General features: G+C 34.9%; 1 long non-coding RNA gene across 2 annotated transcripts in view; it reads right to left on the bottom strand.

The window, feature by feature from the left end:
* The window catches only part of LOC309854363, a 470,028-nt gene that overhangs the window by 239,019 nt on the left and 209,788 nt on the right, over window positions 1-21,221 (bottom strand). For both annotated transcript variants that reach the window (XR_014306183.1, XR_014306184.1), the window contains exon 5: window positions 16,205-16,242. This is a non-coding gene — a long non-coding RNA (uncharacterized lncRNA). The remainder of the gene's footprint in view (window positions 1-16,204; window positions 16,243-21,221) is intronic.

The raw sequence follows: 21,221 nt of genomic DNA, 5'->3' as shown, positions 1-21,221 counted from the left end.
CATATGTGGAATATAAGAAACAGTGGAGAGGATCATAGGGGAAGGGAGGGAGAACTAAATGGGAAGTCATCGGAGAGGGAGAAAAACTATGAGAGTCTTTAAACTATAGGAAACAAATTGCTGGAGGATAAGTGGGTAGGGTGAATGGTGGCAACTGGATGATGGTCATTAAGGAGGGCATGTGATGTGATGAGCACTGGGTGTTACACGCAAATAATAAATTATTGAACCCTACATCTGAAACTAGTGAGGTACTCTATGTTGGCTAATTCAATTTAAATAAAAATAAAAAATAAAATAATTCCTTCATTATTATGCAAATCTGCCTCTTTCTCCTTCATATCGTACATATCACTTTCTGACCTAGTATGTAGTTTATTTACTAATTGTGTCTGTCTCCTCCTACTAGAACGTAAACTCCATGAAGTAGGGACTTTCCTACCTGTTTGCTGCTGTGGCAACCTGTCCCAAATAGTGCTTGGCACATAGTATGTGTTCAATGCTATTTGTTTGTTGAGTGAATACATGAATGAAGGACACAGATTCATCTTCTGTCTTCTAAATAGCTGTAAATATGACAGAAATTCATCTGTTCACCTTTCTTGCCTATGGATCCTGTTGTAATCTGAAATCCGTCAAGTAATGTCAAAATACATATATTTAAAAAGCTTTCAAAATACCAGAATTTAATTAAAATTAAAACTCCTCATAAATTGACCATAAACAGCCTCTTTCTCTGAGCTTTGGAACTGCAGTTGAGAAGTTATTTATAAGGAGAATCCTCAGTTCAAACCAACTGTGCTTAAAAGTTTATAAGTTCTGAATGACCTCTTCTGGGATAGTCTGAAGCCTTTGTATCAAACCTAAAGAAAACCAACTTCCCAAAGATGTGTGAACTATTTTCTGTACAAGATTTTCCACTCTGTGTTTCCTAAATATTTTGTAGTTTACTAAATATTTACTACTATAACCTAAGTAGAATATTGACTTAAGGATAAAATACTCCCCAGATGAGAACTCATTTTTCATAAAAGAGTTATTAAACTTTTACTTCTTGCTTACTGTCCTAGGTAGTGGAAAACGAGAAATCATGGTGTCTTGGAAGACTAAGGACATCTTTATCTAGTGACCTTTTCAAGTTTTAAAGCAATAGTGGAAAAGAGAAGAATTGATAAATACCTTTCAAACAGAACATTTGGTATAATATTTTTATCAATAAAAATACTCATTTTGTTAGGATATTTTGAGCACCTGCAACAGAAACTTTAGAAGCCTTAGAGATTATCTATATTTAATCTCTTCATTTTACCAGTGAAAATTCTAAACCTCAAATAATTTAAGGCAAATAAACAGTGCACATAAGCATTAAAAATTAAATATTCTGGTATTCAGGGGCACCTGGGTGGCTCAGTGGGTTAAAGCCTCTGTCTTCCGCTCAGGTCATGATCCCAGAGTCCTGGGATCGAGCCCCACGTCGGGCTCTCCACTCCTTGGGGAGCCTGCTTTCTCCCCTCTCTCTCTGCCTGCCTCTCTGCCTACTTGTGATCTCTGTCTGTCAAATAAATAAATAAAATCTTTAAAAAAAATAAATATTCTGGTATTCAAAGAAGAAAGATAAAGGAAAAGCTCCTATTGACAAATTGGAAATCATCAGTGTCTGAAGACAGAGGGAGAATGGCCAGGCCTGACACAAACAAAGGAACAAAGATAGGAGTGGTCAGATGCTGTGATAAGAGAGAGTAAGTGCTCTGATTTGATTGGCATGTGAAGGAGAAATGGAGCATGGTTGAAAAGTGGGATCAGATTGTAGGCTTAAAAAATTGAATTTCTTTCCATAAACAAAGAAGAGATATTAATATTTTTTTGCAGGAAGATGATTAAGAATATAATTCATTAGTAGTTGGGAGGATCAGTTGGGTGGGAAGACTACTTGCTTGATGATCATCAGTCTTATTAAATGATTGGTGTTTGTGTAGTTATATTAGATTGTTAGGACATACAGTTCAGGGGGATAAAAGTTCACTAGAATTTAAGTCATGGAGGCAGAGTGGGAAAGACAGAGTAGAAAGGAGACATGCTTTGTGGGTGGGTTTAAGGAAACATAAGAGCTAAGTGTACATTTTAGCAATCTCTGTCATGTAGGCGTAGTACCAAGAGAATCTAACTTTGAGTATTGAATTAGAATCATGAGATTCTAATATTGAACTAGAATCAAGAGATAATTTACAATAGTAAAAACAAAAAAGATGTCTGTTCAACATTTTCCTGTTACTTTTCCTATTTTAGAACCAGAGTGATGATGTTTTCTTAGCTTTTGAAATCTCCAGGATAAATGACAAACGCCTTCTCTCTAATCATTATTGAAGGATGGACTCGCCTGCTATGATACAAACTAAATTTAAGGAATAAACAGAAAACTAAGATATTGTTGGAGGGTAGGTATCAGGGGAAAAATTAGGCACAATAAATGTGATATTCAATACATGAAAAAAATCGACCAACAAGTAACAGAACAATTTAGGAGAAAGAGAGAAATGGAAATGATTTTGAGCATCATTATTACCACGTGATTATGTGATCATCTGTAGAGCAAGCAGGGCAAACTACAGACCAGCTACCTTACTGGTGAAGACCATGATCATAAAGATAGTTCACAGTATACAGAATTTATAGCATTTAGAGTCTTATTTAATTGCTTCTGACAAGAACTATGTGACTAGAGTATAGTGGTACAGAACATTTAACAAGTAAGTTTTATGTATTATCTTAGCAAAGTGTTTTCCCCTGAATATGTGTCCTAAAATATTCCACATTTCTAAGTTGTGATATTTATTTATCTTGTGTCAAATTTCTTCCCATAAGAACACATCTCTAATGTAATAATGTAAATCAATGGGAAACATGATTCAATTAATATTTTTTTAAACAAATGCATTGCAAGATCATATTCTTTTAGGTATGCTATATCTGCAGTTAAATTATTCTCAAAAAAGTAATTTACGTTTGACTTAAGGACACTTTTCTCATTAAGATACGCTACTGAAAAATCCACAAGACAGCAGTTTGGAGAGACTAGGTGTATTAAATTTTACATGGTCACTTAGGGAATTGCTCAAGGAAATACTTATAGTAACAGTATAAGCCCATAGGTATTATGGCAAGTACATCCATCATGTGAGAACAGTTGTCATTAATAAAGCCTTATTGCCAACTACAAAGAGTTTTCAAAGCATTTTCCACTTGGATTACTGTATTGTCTTACAGATTTTAAAGATTCAGTTGTTGGCTTAGGAAATTGAAAATAAATGTCAAAACCCAAAGTGTGAAGTTCTGCAACAACTATTTAGGTTTGACGGATTCCTGCTATAAGAACATGAACAAAAATAAGACAATGAATTAAACTATTTGCATGCAATAAGCCAAATAAAGTCCAAATAGATAAAATAAGATATTTAAGAAAAATAGAACACTTTTTTTAAACAAGAGCATTCTTCTGGCACTGATCTTGTTCAACCTTGTGACATTTTGTCTCAATATACTGACCTTCTATTTCTTCTTTTATATCTTACATTGTCATTTAAATTTTCACATTTTATTTCACCCTTCCAGAATAATTGGCAGCTCCCTCATTATAAGAAACACACTTTTAATTTCTTGAAACATGAAGAATTTCTATTAGAGTAGTCATCTGATAAATTTATAATGTTTAATTATAAATTCTTTATCACTATTTGAAAATTACTAGATGTTTCACTTGAATCAATAGTGAAAATGTATCGAATACTGTCTATGTACCAGGCATTGTGTTAAGTGTTTTTATGTGGATTATCTAATTCAATCTTCAAAATAACATTCATGTACTAAAAATTTTGGTAATAATATCTAGTATTCTTCTAGAAAAGTAAGAGATATAATTTAAGTAACTTACTCAGGATCTCACAGTTATTTATAGTAGGCAGAGATAAGATTTTGAACCCAGGAGTTTGGATACCAATATCTTACTATGACTTTATAATGAGTTCATCCCTCTTAGTCAATGTCTTCACTTTCACATAAATGACCTTGAGAGTTTGTGAATTTCACTAATACTGTAATTCAGAAATGTATCTTTGGAATTAGTTTTCAGGATGCTCAGCTGCATAATCCCAAGGAGTAAGGGACTTCTTTGCACACTTACAGAATGATCATGAGTTTCATCCTGTATTTTGAAGCAGGTATGGCCTAAGCTTTTCCCTCTCCAGTTCCATTACTAGGCCTGTCAGATTTAGCCATTGTACTCAGTGGGCCTCCCATTCCTCAGCCTCTGAATGGATTTATGGCAAAAGCTACCCGTTCTCTCAACTTCCTGTTCAGGAGCCCTGGGCCCAGCCAGCTACTACAGGTGGTTCTATAAAGATTCTTGTCCATTGACCATTACTTTCTTTTCTTTGTACATGTTTCAATGTTTTTTGTTTCATCCAATAACCAATTCCAAACGCCTACATTATTTAAGAATCTATTGCTTGTAACTTCATTTCTATATAAGACACTTTGGTTGCAAGAAACAGAAAATAACTTTGAGAAACTTAAAGAAGATTGAAGGAGATGGTAGTAAGAGTGGGGAGGAGAGACAGATTGGAAGAACACTGGGATAGCTCACAAAATCCAAGCCAAAGTAACATGAGCACACAGATCTCTCCTCTTATCAAGTTCTACCTTCTTTGTCACCATTAGATTACTCAAATCTTAATGTCTTCCCCCCATCCAGTATAGCATTGATTAATCCTAAAATTTCAAGGAGAAATAATCTATTATGGAATAAAACTCACCTTAGTGGTCCAAGGGATGAAATTTGTTATTAAAAAGTGGGGAAAGAAAAGTATTCAGGAAAGATGAAAGTAATAGCTTCCCAAATCCTCTTCTCCAAAATTATTTTCTTCTAAACATGTGATTTTAAAAATGGCTTGTGGGGGTGCCTGGGTAGCTCAGTTGGTTAAACATCTTCCTTTGGCTCAGGTCATGATCCAGGGTTCCTGGGATGAAGCCCCACATCTGGCGTCCTGCTCAGCAGAGAGCCTGCTTCCTCCCCTCTGCTTGTGGACACCACCTCTCTCTCTCTCTCTCTCTCTCTCTCTAATAAATAAGAACATTAAAAAAAAAGTCACACATTCTTTAAAAAAAAAAAAAAAAAGGCTCTCTGAACACAATTCTCTCCCATGATCTCAAATGGGCTTTTTTTCCCTGCTAATGGGAGACAACCCAAAGTCATGTCTAGTTTCTACTTGCAAAAATAATGTTACTATTATTTTTGGTCCAGTATCTCTGAGTGATATATTTTCCTCTAGTTTTATCATGGTTTTCTCATGAGAGTATGCAAACTAACTAGGAAAGCTATGTATATAGCTGCCATTCAACACATCATATGTATAAGAGAAGAGAACAATAAAAAAGATAGAGAATTTTAAATATCATATGTTCAGGAAGCAAGGAATACACTATATTCCAAATTGATGAAAATTGCCAGAAAGGCAGATCTGGTATTTCTGATTTAATTCTTCCACTAGCTAGTGCATATTCTCCTTGTTCAAGATCTGCTTTTTAGCGGTTTTTATCTATTAGAGTGATTCAAGTTATTATTCCTAAAGGTCCAGAGTTTTAGTGAGCCTTGCCAGTATAGGGATACCATATTTTTTACTTCTTGAGAAGATAAAACCATCCTGTCTTTAAGAGGAATTTCTTACAATTACTCCATTTAGTCCTGAGAGTCAAGGTCAGTCATCTCAACCATAACAGTGAAATATATTGCTTCAAGTTCTGCTGCCTACTAAGAAGCACTCTTTCCTCTGCTTTCCAGGTCCCCACTCTGAATAGGGATGTGATATCATGACTGTCACTTTCAGCAGGTGACCATACTTTGCTCAGAGCTAGCTATAATCTACTCTCCAGTTTCCTTATTTCCAAACTGAAGGGGAGCACCACCTGAGGTCCCCATCTTTGGTACTGATTAAGAAAAGGCAGTGTTATGAAAAGATACGCGAGGGGCACCTAGGTGGCTCATTCAGCATCGGGCTCCCTGCTCAGTGGGGAGCCTTCTTCTCCCTCTGCCCCTCCTTCCAGTTCATGCTTGTGCTCTCTTTCTCTTACAAAAATAAATAAATAAAATAAAAAGAAAAGAAAAGACATGCTGGGAGTGTAAGCAGTTCCCTAAAGGACTTATCTAGACTTTCCAGAACTATTCAGGCAAGGACCTCTACTTTATGTCTGAGCAGATCACATAGTATCTATTTTAAGATGGACAGCTCAGGTCAGTTGGTCAGCTGACCTCTCAAGCTCTGTCTAACCAGAGCTCTGTCCAATCAGAATTCCATTTATCACATGACTCTCACTATTTCTCAAACAAGAAATAATAACTTGCTGAAAAGGATATGACCTCCTTCTAAAATCCTGGTGATCTTTGCTGTGAATGCTCTATCAGGGTTTTCCATATGATCCATCTAGGACCTCAAGATGCTTTTAGTAGCCTTGTCTCATGAGATCAAAAGAATTAGTGGCAGGCTGTGGTCTAGACCAGCTGGGTTGCATGCTTCTTCTGAGCACGACTCAATCTTAAATCACTTGGTAAAGGATTTGGAGGAGGACACCTATAGATAGGGTATGTTACCATCAGAATCCAGGTAACCAACCTGGATTAGGACACAAAGTACAGTAGGAAGAAGAAAAGAATGAATAGGAAGACGAGATTATTCAACATGTTCAATGACAATGAACCCCAGAAAATCTATGCCATGGTCTTTGCCATTTTTTTCTGAGTTTATTTCCACTACATTACATTCACTTACTACTTCTTGCTCTTTAAATCATATGAAGATGTCATCAATATAATGGATCAGCATGATGTTCTGTGGAACAATGTGACAGTTGAAGAATTTAGCTGGAATGTTTCTATCTTGGAGATAGAATATTTTATTTGTACTGCTGACCCCTAAAAATGTTTTTCTGATTTTCTGTATATGGGAAGGAGTAAGATGTGCTTACAAGTTCAATGCACAACAAAGTACCAGAGACACTTTCATTTTCTGTAGTTAGGCGCCCCCATAAGGAACAGCAGTAGCATGAGTCATAACCTGATCCAGTTAAAAAATCCATCACCTTTCTTCACGTACCACCAGTCATTTTAATTAGCCAGAATTAGGATCAGAAATGTGATAGGACTCAGCAAACCTCAGTTTTCTAAGGCTGTAATGGTAATGATAATCACTTGAATACTCTCAGAAGTGTCTTACAGTATTTGACTTACATCTGTAATAGAAAAAGCCAGGCCCAGTGGCTTTTGCTTTTACTTCCTACTATAGTAGCCCTTGTTCCCAGTACCTGGAAACCAATGTAGCAATTCTCCAAAGATATGATATCGATTCAAACCATTAACAAAACAAATATGGAAATATCTTCAGAGTGTAGTGTGGTCCACAGAGTGCTGGTCATGAGATTAACTTATTTTGAATTCCATTTATCACATGACTTTCACAAACCCTTAAGACTGATTGTAAGTTTTGGTCTGGATGCTCATGAATAATGTTTTGTTAGAGCCAGTCCATGGTTAGTTCACCTTTGCCAGTGCACAGAAACTAAAAAAAGTATTCATAATTGCTCTGGGGAAGTTTAGGGAAAGGCCCACATTATATCTACTTGAAGAACCAAGACAAATCAACTTTGTGGAGCAAAAGGAGTAGGTCTTATAATCAAACTATTTTCTTATAACCATCTTGAAATTATTTTTCCATTAGAGGACATACATACTTTTAAATAATAAGATTCAAATGCAATATAGAGTTAGACAAAAAACAAACAGAAATTTCCTGAAAAGATACTATCTAGGAATATAACTCATTTTTCAGCAGTAAACAGTTTACATATATATATATATATATATATATATATATATATACACATACACACACACACACACACACACGCATATATTTGCTGAAAAGTATAGAAATCTCAGGCTTACACTGTATGAGAAAGAAATGAGAGATTAAAAAAACAGCCATTATAAAATATTCCTTCTACATTCTTCACACTTAAAAATCATGAAAAATTTAACACAATGTTTTATCTATGAATTTAAAAATGCACTCTTATTTTAAAACTTAGAAACATTAAATAAATCAAAAATATATAGGAAATTATGTGTTTTGAAATTCCTATTATCTCTTCACTTCTCCTTAGACAACTGAAGAATAAAATACTGTGTGATGATGTTTGAAATATTGATTGATTCAGTAAATATATTCTGAGATATTTTGTTTGACATGATTGAATCATTGAAAGTTTTAAAAATAACAGAAGTTACTATCAGAAATTAACGTTGGGTATGTGGTTACATAATTTAGTATGTAAAATACATTAGATTCTAGGCTATAAATAAAGAGAACACTTAGATCTGTAAACTCAGTTACTTTCTTTTACCTATAACCATCCCCATTATCATCTTCTTTCTATAGTTCTTAATCCAGATCTTAAAATAGTGGTTGTCAAGACTGGATGAATATTAGAATTATCTAGGGACCTTTTAAACACTGATGTCAAAATCAGACCCCAGGGGCACCTGGGTGGCTCAGTGGGTTAAAGCCTCTGCCTTTGGCTCAGGTCATGATCCCAGGGTTCTGGGATCAAGCCCCGCATCAGGCTCTCTGCTCGGTAGGGAGCCTGCTTCCTCCTCTCTCTCTCTCTCTGCCTGCCTCTATGCCTGCTTGTGATCTCTGTCTGTCAAATAAATAAATCTTTAAAAAAAAAAATCAGACCTCAGATCAATTAAACCAGGATTTTGGGGGACAGGACCAAGGCATGTATGACCAAGATTGAAAGCAACACTCTTTGGGATAAATGTGATAGATTTCCTTGTTATTTATAATAAATCAAGAAACTATGTTTAAGACTTTAAAATGTTTTAAAAATAGACTACCTTGTTGGTGTTCTTTGGTAGCACGTTTGGGCATCAGACTCTTGGTTTTGGCTCAGGTCAAGATCTCCTGTGTCATGGGATCAAGCCCCAAGATGGGCTTCTTGCTCAGTGGAGAATCTGCCTAGAAATTCTTTTGCTCTTCACCTTCCCCTATTCATGCATGTATGCTCACTCTCTTTCAAATAAAACAATTTTTAAATAGACTACCTTGAAAGAATTAACCCGACCTACTAAATCTAAGTTGACCCCACCCTTATGTTGATTGATGGCACAGGTGAGATGGCCATGTCAGAAAATTTACAACATAGCTCTTCACCTTATTGCTCAATATGATTCTATAATAGACAGACTGGGTACGTTTGTCTCCCCAGACAAGGAGGTCAAAAGCAAAAATGAACAACTGGGACTACATTATAATAAAAAGCTTTTTGTACAAGGAAGGAAATCAACAAAACAAAAAAGGAACATACTGAATGGGAGAAGATATTTGTAAATGCTATATCTAATAATGGGTTAATATCTGAAATATACAAAGAACTCATCCAGCTCAATGCCAAGACAATCCAACTAAAAATGGGCAGAGGACCTGAGTAGACATTTTCCAAAGAAGACAGATAGTTGGCCAACAGAGACATTAAATTATGTTCAACAACACTAATCATCAGGGAAATGCAAATCAAAACCAAAATGAGATATTATTTTACCTCTGTAGGAATAGCTAGAATCAAAAACAAGAAATAACAGGTGTTATTTAGCATGTAGACAAAACAGAACACTTGTGCCCTGTTGGTGAGAAGGTTAAATTGATGTAGCCACTATGGAAAACAATGTCAATATTTCTTAAAACCTAAAAATAAAAGTATCATATAATCCAATAATTTTACTACTGGGTTTTTACCCATGAAAACAAAAACACAAATTTGAAACGATATGCACCCTCTGTTTATTGCATCACTATTTATAATAGCCTGGATATGAAAGCAATCCAACTGTCCATAGATAGATAAATGAATAAAGAAAAGTACTTATTCCATAAAAGAGAAAGAAATCTTGCTATCTGCAACAACATATATAGACCTAGAAGGTCTTATGTTGTATAATAAGTCAGAGAAAGAGAAATGCCATATGATTTTATTTATATGTGGAATCTAAAAAACAAAATGAATGAATAAACAACAAAAAAGAGAAACAGACTCAAAGATAGAGAACAAACTGGTGGTACCAGAGGTGGGAGAATGGAAGGATGGGTGAAGTAGTTGAAGGGAATTAAGAGACACAAACTTTCAGTTATAAAATAAATAATTCATGGGGATGAAAAGTACAGCATAGGAAATATAATCAATAATATGATAAATTTGTAAAGTGACAGACAGTATCTACACTTATCATGGTATATTATAATGTATATAATTGTTGAATCACTGTACTGAACACCTGAATCTAATATTTTCTATGTCAACTATACTTCAATTAAAAATTTTAAAAATGTAAATGGCCATGAGGAATCATGAGGAGGTAAAAATGTACTGAACTAATTTATGGTTGTGGTTGCATCATTCAGTAAAGTAAAATACAAAAATCATTGAGCTGTACACTTAACATATGATTTTTTATGATATGTAAAATAGTCTTCAAAAATAAATATTTTTAAAAAAGAAAGAGGGACGCCTGGGTGGCTCAGTTGGTTAAGCGGCTGCCTTTGGCTCAGGTCATGATTCCACGGTGCTGGGATGGAGTCCTGCATCAGGCTCCTTTCTCAGCGGGGAGCCTGCTTCTGTCTCTCTGCCTCTGCCTGCCGCTCTGCCTACTTGTGATCTCTCTCTCTTTCTCTGACAAATAAATAAATAAATATTAAAAAAAAAAAAAAGATGGGACGCCTGGGTGGCTCAGTTGGTTAAGCAGCTGCCTTCGGCTCAGGTCATGATCCCAGCATCCTGGGATCGAGTCCCACATCGGGCTCCTTGCTCGGCAGGGAGCCTGCTTCTCCCTCTGCCTCTGCCTGCCATTCTGTCTGCCTGTGCTTACTTGCTTTCCCTCACCCTCTCTCTGACAAATAAATAAAATATTTAAAAAAAAAAAAAAAAAAAAAAAAAAAAAAAAGAAAGAAAGAATGTCTGAGTTCAAAGTTTGGTACCTCAGCTTATAATGTCTGTCTTTGAGCAAGTTAGTTAATTGCACAGAACCTTATTGCCTCATGTGTAGCCTGGCAAAATCTGGGTATCTTAAGATTGGGTAAGGTTGACATGAATATGCCCAGACCTAGAACAAAGTAAAATTTCAGTTCGTGTAAATTTTTATTATTTGTCATACTATGCAATAATTTTCCTTTCCACCTTCCATTCAAGACTCTTATTTCTTCTAAAATTCTGATTAAGCTTATAATAATTGATAGGTTATACACACTCAGGGAGTTGTTTGCCAGTTATTTTAATCTAAACTTTTAACTTGTAGCTTTTAAGAGAACTGAAACAAAATCAAAGGGATAAGAATTCTCTGTGGCATGTGTTAGTATTTCCGGGGATATGCCTCTGATTGCCCATGTGCTAGTGCTCTTCAGAAAAGGGGAGAGGTAGGGACTGGAAGCAGCTAGGAGTCTGCCCTTGAGCTTAAATTACACTTTATGTATTCTTCTGAAATCTTCTAACCTAGTACACTACCAAGCAAAAGGACTTAGTATGGTAGACAGATATTTGTGAAATTTATTTTAACAAAAAATGCTAATGAAAACTTTTAATAAAGATGATAGTTTCCTTTAATGAAGATATGATTAAGTTACAAAATAATGAACTTGAATGTATAATTATAAAATAGGTTTTTAAATATTTTATATTTTAAATCATAAGAAAAATTAGTTGAATTCTAGTGCCTGAATTTTCCAATCTGCCCTAGTATAAACCCAGTTTTTAAAACTAAGGGTTTTTTTTAAAAAGATTTATCTATCTTTAGAGAGAGAGAGAAAGTGCAGAAGTGGGAGGGGCAGAGGGAGAAGGAGAGAGAACCCCAAGCAGACTCTGTTCTGAGTACATAGCACAACTCAGGGCCAATCTCATGGTCCAGAGATCATGACCTGACCTGAAACCAAGAAATCATGGCCTTACCTGAAACCAGTCACCCAACTGCACCACCCAGGTGCCCCCAAACTAAGATTTGTACATCAATACATTAATATATTCTTCCTCAGGCCTTTCCTAAATAGATTTTTTTTTTTTTAATTTTGCCTTTTCAACCTGTTTGTTTCCGGAACTGTTCACAGCTACTGGAGGCAATGAATGAACATTTCTCTTGCTATCTACGTGTTTATTTGGAACCTCCAATTTCCTCTAGTAGATTTCTTTGCCTGTATTATAGGCTTCTACTTTGGATATATACTTAAAAACATGCTAAATGGCACATTATTTTCTTGAAGTTTTCCCAAGCCCATCAAAGACGTTAGAATTCCTCAGGGTCACACTTGATTTTACTATCTTCTGCAATCTTTTTTTTTTCGAATATGACATTATAAAACATAACATTGCAAAAGTATTTCACTCCCTTCACTATTTAATAAATTATTTGAAATCCCATATCTTTTAGGATTCTCCCACCACTCTCCTCCTGTACACACATAATTGGTCCAGTATATCAAGTGTTTATGCTTAGCTCCCTTTCTTATCAGAACTAATATTTTTTGAGAATAATATGTGTAAGATACCAGTCTGGGCACATCAACTGAATGTCTTACCACATTATCCTCACAACCACCTTGTGAAGTAGGAATTATACTGATTTCATTCTATGGACAAGGAATCTGAGGCTTAAAGAGACTAAGCACCAGGAACCAGTAAAATCATTCCTGAAATATGGCTGCATTATCCCTGACCATCCAATTTTGAGAACTATACTATCCACACAAAATAATTTACCTCACATTTAAAGCAAGTTCTTGACTCAGTTCTTAGCCTCTGCTTCTTCAGAGTAAAAATTTTTGTGTTCTATAGTTAGATACAGACTGGAAATACCAAAACAAGTGAGGTTCAGTAGCCTCTGGGACGCTTGAACTGAGCTATTTCCACAAAAGAGTTCATTTCAAGAAAGGGTTTGATTGATGGTCAGAAAACCAGATCCAAGGAAATGGCAGAAACACAAGTGGAGAACAAGTGTCACCTGTCTTCCACTGGGGAAGGAAAAATGGAGGTACAAATTTCATACTAGAAAATGGAAAACAGTTTCTAAGAGACGGGCACAAGCCTGAATTTTCTCTCCATTCTTTCTAGTGAGAGAGGAAAAGCATTGTTAAGTGTCTTCTTTCCGAAGTAAGGACTGGTTTTCAGGGTACAGAAAAGGTGGCACTGGATAGGCTCTGTAGTTCTCACAGCTTTTTCTAATTTATCATCCATGCAGACTCTAATTGTCAAATTTTCAATAATTTTTATTGCTGTGTTCTAAAAGAGCTCTAATTTAATTCCAAGAAAATGAATATTTAAGAAAATAGCAGTTTAAAAACCTCCAAATAGTTATGGTTACTTAGTTTCAATATGGAAACAATTTTGAATTAGTTCTTAAGTAGTTTGAATCATTTAGAATCTGTTGAAATAGTTGGGGTCAGTATCCAAATAAAAACGAGAGAATCTACTTTAAACCTTCTGAACAGTTTTAAACCAACATCAAAAGCTTCAATGTAGATTGAATTTATTAGCGGGGACATTACAAAAAAAAAAAAACAAAACTGTGACAAACTCAAATTTGGTAGGTTCTTTGAATTTTATTACTGAATTATTTTAGCAGAATCCTAACCTAACTGTATTATCCCACCATCCCATGATATAAATCGATCATATTAGTTCTCTTAAAATGCAACCTTCATTGAGAATTTGTCCCTCAAAGTATTAATTTTGATTCCTGACAGATCACAGAACTAAAATCAGAACTCATTGGCTCATGAAATTTTGTCACACTCTAAATTCAGTCTTATTTTCTTACAGTTTCATATAAACATCTTCATATATTCCGATCCACCATCTGTTCTTCATTTGATGAACCTGCAGAGGCATCTTTTAATTTTTGGACTCATCAAAGTTGTATTTGATGTAAAGAAAAATTTTTGTCTGTTGAGTCCTTTTTTGAGTCCTTTCTGGGGTAACATGCCTTGAGATCATTTTGGGGAAGCCCTACCTGCCACCCTCTTAATCCTTTCCTGCCATAAAAATTGGTTCATAAATAAGCCCATGACTCAGTGGAATTGCTCCCAAGGAGAGAAGTGTTTATTTGAGGAAATGGAGCAGAGAGATGGAGAAAAATGGCATCCTGATGACAGTGTTTGGAACTTGGATCAAAAACTTTACATAATAGGAGACAATAACTTTGTCCTACCATTTTTTTTTTTTGCTCAAAAATCAATATACACTTTATATTTTGTCACTTAACTCCATTTACCTCTTCCATTCAGAAGCAATTCATTCTATTCTGTACATGTATAGAAACAAGAGTTTAGAGCAATGCCTATGAAAAACATGGGCTTAAATCATCTTACATATAATGTCTATTTTAAGGTAAGCACATTGAAATTACACAAAATATTCTGCATCTTTCCTAAAAACAACAACAACAACAACAACAAAAATACAGACACTTTGTGTGTGCTTTAAAAGGGTCAGCAGTTCTAAGAGATTTCTCTTAACTTTACATCAAAGTACAAATCCAGTTAATTCTATCACTGACTAGAAGTACAATGAAAACATGTTTGTAAATGGATTCTATGGCCTGGTGTGTATAAAGCACTTTAAGGATGTCTCATAGTGCTCACAATCTTCCCTGACCTCAGTTTAATACTAGAGATGACCTCTACATTATGTTCACAGCTCTACTAGTGATGTCACAGTCTATCTACTGGGCCACCAAAAGAATGCCAGGGGAGAGAATAGTTTCTGGGAACTGTGTTCACCCACTGTGCATCAAAATGGACAGCATTAAGGTGTCATCTACAAACATTATCTTCTATACAAGAAACAGAGATTGATTTGCTGGGGTAGTGTATTTTTTCCTCTACAAAGAATTATTGTACTACATGAATTTAAAAAATAGACTTTTTTCCTACTTATAAAACATTGATTTGAAAAACCCAAACAGACCATTGCAAAGCAAGAGTACAATGATTTTTAAACTTTACAATTTTTTGTAAGTTAAAAGTTAACAATCTACTTAATATTATAGTAAAGTTTCCTAAGATGATTCCTTTTATGAACCAAAGTTACCTAGGAAAAGTTTTCCCGATGAAAAATAATTTAATATGTAATAATTCTCATTTGTGTGTGTGTGTTGTATATTTGTATGTGCTTATGCTAAGCATAAAAATCCTATGTTTAAATTTTTCCTGATATACAAACTCATTAAGTTTGTCACTAAAGATGAGAGAGAGAGAAGCTTTTGTGGAAAAATGGATCATTTCTCTGGCCAGAGGTCCCTGAGCAAGGAATTCTCATTGGGCATGGAGAACAAAGGACCATTATCATTTGGATCTTGTAAGTTTTGGATACGGAGGGTAGAGTTCATGAAGACACTTTTAAATCAATACTTCAGTCTCTGTTTTATACCTCCTGAAGTCTCATTATCTGAATTTAATATTTATATAAACAACATCTTTAAGCAGTTTTCATTTCACAATTAAAAAACCCCACCCATCCACATAGTTGTAGTCATGTATATAAACAGATTTTGAAATGTAACCAATCATCATTAAAATTTATAAGTTGCAAGAAATGATATTTTAATCAAGTCTCACAATGTCATCAAAATTGTTCAGGCAAGCTCTCTTCCAAACTAGAGTCCAAGTAATTTTTGGTTTAAACCTCTTTGTTTCCTTTGTATACAGATTAATTTGACTGGTTTTGGCTAAACGTCTGGACAAATGACACATTTTCCATGGGAACTATATAGACAAAAAAGGAGGCTGCTCTTAGCATATTCCACATAACAAAGTCATATGTGGTTTTAAATAACAGCCGGGGGAAACATGCCTGTCATAAAAACATCATATACATTATTACTACTTCTTGGCTAGCAGATATTTAGATACCACACTTAAGTACTTTCTAGTAGTTCCCCATGAGAGCAATTTCTTGTGAGAGGAATAGATGAAAGGAGAAAGAAGTAGGAAAGAATTATTAATGTTTGCTTACTTTCAGAATTTACATATACTATTTTAGTATTAAGTTCTTGTTAGCTATTGAATTCTGTTGACTTCATGACATTAAGAAACCATTGACTTAGAAGTAGTTTTCATACCTTCTCATGTTCTGATCCCCCAGAAGAACTGCATCAGCCTTAGAGAGAGAGAGAGAGAGAGAATTCAGAAATTCTTGATACTGGACTTGGAAAGCAGCTGGTTGGGTCCTTCGTGGAATTCTGACTCTTAGTTACTGGTTGAATGTCATTGGGCTATAGACTTGAACTTCTCTGAACCCCCTGTTTTCTTCAGTGTAGAATGGCAACAATTTTACATGGCAAACGCAATGGAAAATACAAATGGCAAATATTTCAGAAGACAGAAGAAATAAAGGACAATTTTATGAGACATTTCCCATAGACTTTGACTTTTAGAAGACTAAATTACTGGGTTTTTCTTTTTTCCTCTCTCTGATAGAGAAGACAATAAAGGCATTGCTGGCTATTTGGTGGAGAAAAATCTTACAATTTCAAGACTTCTAAATTTAACAGTAATAAAGCCATTTTTCTAAAGGAAGTGCTTTCCATTTTTTTAATGTATGAATTAGCCAGTATTTACTGAGCTATTGTCCAGTATAATTCCCATATCCTAGATGTTTTAGCTTTAACTAGGAGAATGAAAAGATCTAGTTCCTGCTTTGTTCTGTTTATGACATAATTTGAGCAATGGAAATTGCAGGGAAATGGAATATAATTATGGACAAAAGATACACAATAAATTGTAATGATATCTTCTTATGGAAGTAATATTTAATAGACCCGAAGTTTCTGTCACTAGACTTTCAGATTATTTTACCAAAGAGAGTAAACATGTATTTTATCAAAGAGAATAAATAAACAGGTTGTTTTCTCTAAGTTTCATACTATGCTAGATATTAAATGCCCATCATATCTTGTTAATCCTTGTGAGGATTCTTTGCACTTGGTGTTATTATACACCTTTTAAGCCAAACAATTACTTCAAACTAAGGAATCTAGGTCTTAGAGAGATTAAACAATTTACACAAAGTCATATTGTTAACAAGGAATGAATCTGATATTCTAAATTGAATTACTCTTTCACTGAAGTCCATGCCTTTCTTAGTCACCCTACCTCTGTATAGGAAGTTCAGGGCTCCTTAGTGCTGGTGCCTTTAAAGTTCTTTTTTTTTTTCCACCATGACTTTAGAAAGGCCGTTCTCATATCATGGGTGTTTTGCAGTCTTTTCTGTAGTGTAGTTATTGAATGAGTTGTGGGCAGAGAGGAGTTATATAGAACAGTGACTACTATTTCAGAAACAGAGGTCCCTACGTACCTGAGTTGTGAGGTAGAATGGAGAACTGTGTTTTTCCATATATTCAGTATATGGCAGTTGACTTCCAAAGCCAACGCCCTAAAGCCCACTTAGTCTAAATATAGCAGAATTACATTACTAATAGTGATATTTCAGCCACTGATGATTTCTTCCTTGCTCTCTCTTATCTCCTTTTAATCTTTTCTCTATATAAAAGCCAGAGGTATTGCTTTAAATTTCATTATATCTCTCTTGCTTCTTCAAAGCTTTTCCTTTGTTGTGTTTGAAGACCCCAATTCTTCATCTATTCTTCAAAGTACTGCATAAGCTGGTTCTCGCATCTCACATTTCCAGCATCATCTCAAACCACTCTTCCTCTTAGTCTATGCACGCCAGGTAACTTGGTCTTCTTTCAAATGCTTGAAACACATCAGGGCCTTTATACATGCCTCTGTCTAGAAATATATCCCCCCTCCAACTTTTTCTTAATTAACTCATGCAGAGCACAGCTTTATATCTCAGCTCAAATACCACTTTGAGGAAAACTGTCCTTGACTCACTATTCTAGATCTGCTATATGCTTCTATAACTCCATGAACTTTTCCTCCATTGGACTCATGAGAGTTTGGAATTACATTCTTGTGCAATTATTTGATTACTGTAATCTGTGTAATTAGTGTAAACTGTAAGCCCCTTGGTAACAAGATCCCCTTTATTCAGCATTGTTCACCTTTTGATTCCCTTGCTGTTTTAGTCACCGTAATATCACCAACAGCCAGAAGAGTGCCAGACACAGGTTGTCAAAGATTATTTGTGGGAAAATAAATCACATTTTTCTAAATTATACTCCTCATTATTTCTCTACTCTGGACAGATGGTAAAAGACTTAAACAAATAAGATGGAAAAATTAGAGAAAAAAAAGAACAAAGCATGTGATTAAGTTTTGGAAAAACACAGCACATTAGGATACTCATATTTTGTGATACTACTCACAAAAGAACACCCACTTCAGAGAAAACTCTTTGGATGGAGATGATGATCTATTTTATGAATGCTACCTAATCTTTCTTTCCCCAGTTATCCCAGTAAAAGACCAAAGGATTCATGTACAGCACAGCCATGGCTTCATAAAAAGATGTTATAAGTGACTCAGCAAAAACATTCCCATTTGAAAAAACTTCTCTCTAGCAATTGCCACTAATGAGTACCCGGCTTACCATTAGCAAAGGCTGAAACTGAGTTCAAGATATGGCACCTGATTTTGGTGACCATCTGTGCATCTGATGACAAAGTGACTACACTGGATACTTCCAACATGAAAAGGTCCTTGGAGAGATGGGTATTTGTTCTACTTATTTTTTGTAATTTTCTTATCTGCTTTGCTTTTCCTAACACTACCATTTATGGACTTACTAAAGGATTTATTTTCCATCACTACATTCTAGATAATATTGTTTCTGACAAAGAAATTCATTTATTACAAAAACATTTTTAAAAAATGTGTTCATACCTGATATTCATTGCTGTTATAATATACCCTATGAGAAGCAGATGGCTTTGTAGAACAATGGAACATGAAATAATTTACTGACGATTCAATGACAGTTGAATAACAAAGAATTGCAATTTTGTGCCTTTTCATAAAAAGTACAATACATGCTTTGAACCAACAGTCTTTTATGGCCAGTAATATATGTCTAGAAATTAATAGATGGGAGTTAGAATATCCTTTCTCTTATAAACTTAATAACTCACTTCCTTTTTTTTTTTTTTTTTTTTTTTTTTTTTTTTTTTGCTTCCTGTCTGGAACCTCTGGACTCTGCTAGTTCAAAAATCTTAGTGCAAAAGGGAGAAATAATTTCAACAAGGGACAAAAATGATTTTTGAAAATGAAAATTGTGATAGCTACCCATGTATTTGGGACTTATCACTCTTATAGACAAAGAAGGTAATCTACTGTATTGTAATGGATGACAGCTATTAAAGGGAGAGAAATCTTCATATAGGACCCAATGAATTATTTGTCATCTCTCTTAGTATTTCAGTATTCAGTGAAATAAGTTAATAGAAAAGTACATATAAACAATAAAGGGAAATTTACTTAGAGTTAGACCTTGAAAAATAAATAAATGTTCAGGTTGTTGGGCCATCCTACTATGGAAAATCCTGGCCAGGTGAGTTTAAAGGAATGAACAGTGGAAGAAAGAACTCATAAATGTCAAACACTGTCTTGTGATTATTTATATCTTTTTCCTCCTTTTCATATTATTTTAAATAAAGAATGTTGAGGATAAAACTGTAATTGAACTAGAAGACGAATTAACATTCTCCAAAAATAGTTACAATCACTAAGACTATTTTCCTACTTTTTTGAGGTGGGGGAATGAAAGTGCCATCATTTATATGAAGGATAGTTGGGTCACGTTAGTTAAAAAAAAAAAAAAAATAGCTGCTGCACTTCCAAACTCATTTTATGAGGCCACCATTACCTTGATCCCAAAACCAGACAAAGACCCCATCAAAAAGAGGAATTATAGATGAATATCTTCGATAAACACAGAAGGAAAAATTCTCACCAAAATACTAGCAAATAGGATCCCACAGTACATTAAAAGGATTATTCACCAGAACCAAGTGGGATTTATTCCTGGGCTGCAAGGTTGGTTCAACATCCGCAAATCAATAAATGTGATACAATACATTAATAAAAAAAGAACAAGAACCATATGATACTCTCAATAGATGCTGAAAAAGCATTTGACAAAGTACAGCATCCCTTCCTGATCAAAACTCTTCAAAGTGTAGGGATAGAGGGCACATACCACAATATTATCAAAGCCATCTATGAAAAACCCACCGCAAATATCATTCTCAATGGAGAGAAACTGAAAATTTTTCTGCTAAGTTCTGTAACATGGAAGGGATTTCCATTATCACCACTGCTACTCAACATAGTACTAGAAGTCCTAACCTCAGCAATCAGACAATAAAAGGAAATTAAAGGCATCCAAATCAGCAAAGAAGAAGTCAAACTATCACTCTTTGCAGATGATATAATACTATATGTGGAAAACCCAAAAGATTCCACTCCAACACTGCTAGAACTGGTACAGGAATTCAGTAAAGTGTCAGGATATAAAATCAATGCACAGAAATCAGTTGCCTTTCTCTACACCAGCAACAAGACAGAAGAAAGAGAAATTAAGAAGTCAATCCCATTTACAATTGTACCCAAAACTGTAAGATACCTAAGCATAAACCTAACCAAAGAGGCAAAGAATCTGTTCTCAGAAAACTATAAAGTACTCATGAAAGAAATTGATGAAATGTCTCTGCTACCTAAAGCAATTTACACATTTAATGAAATTCCTATCAAAATCCCATCCTTTTTTTTTTTTCAAAGAAATAGAACAAATAATCCTAAAATTCATATGGAACCAGAAAAGAACTCGAATAGCCAGAGGACTGTTAAAAAAAGAAAGCCAAAGCTGGTGCCATCACAATTCCAGACTTAAAGCTCTATTACAAAGCTATCATCATCAAGACAGTATGGTACTGGCACAAAAGTAGATCAATGGAACAGAATAGGCAGCCCAGAAATAGATCCTCAACTCTATGGTCAACTAATCTTCCACAAAGCAGGAAAAAATGTCCAGTGGAAAAAAGTCTCTTCAACAAATGGTGTTGGGAAAATTGGACAGCCACATGCAGAAGAATGAAACTGGACTACTTCCTTACACCATACACAAAAAATGGACTCCAAATGGATGAAGGACCTCAGTGTGAGACAGGAATCCATCAA

Source organism: Mustela nivalis (assembly GCF_964662115.1).
Source record: "Mustela nivalis genome assembly, chromosome: 1".
In the NCBI taxonomy this organism is placed as follows: Eukaryota; Metazoa; Chordata; class Mammalia; order Carnivora; family Mustelidae; genus Mustela; species Mustela nivalis.
The sequence above is the reverse complement of the archived record's forward strand: the minus strand, read 5'-3'. Positions and strand labels throughout refer to the sequence as shown.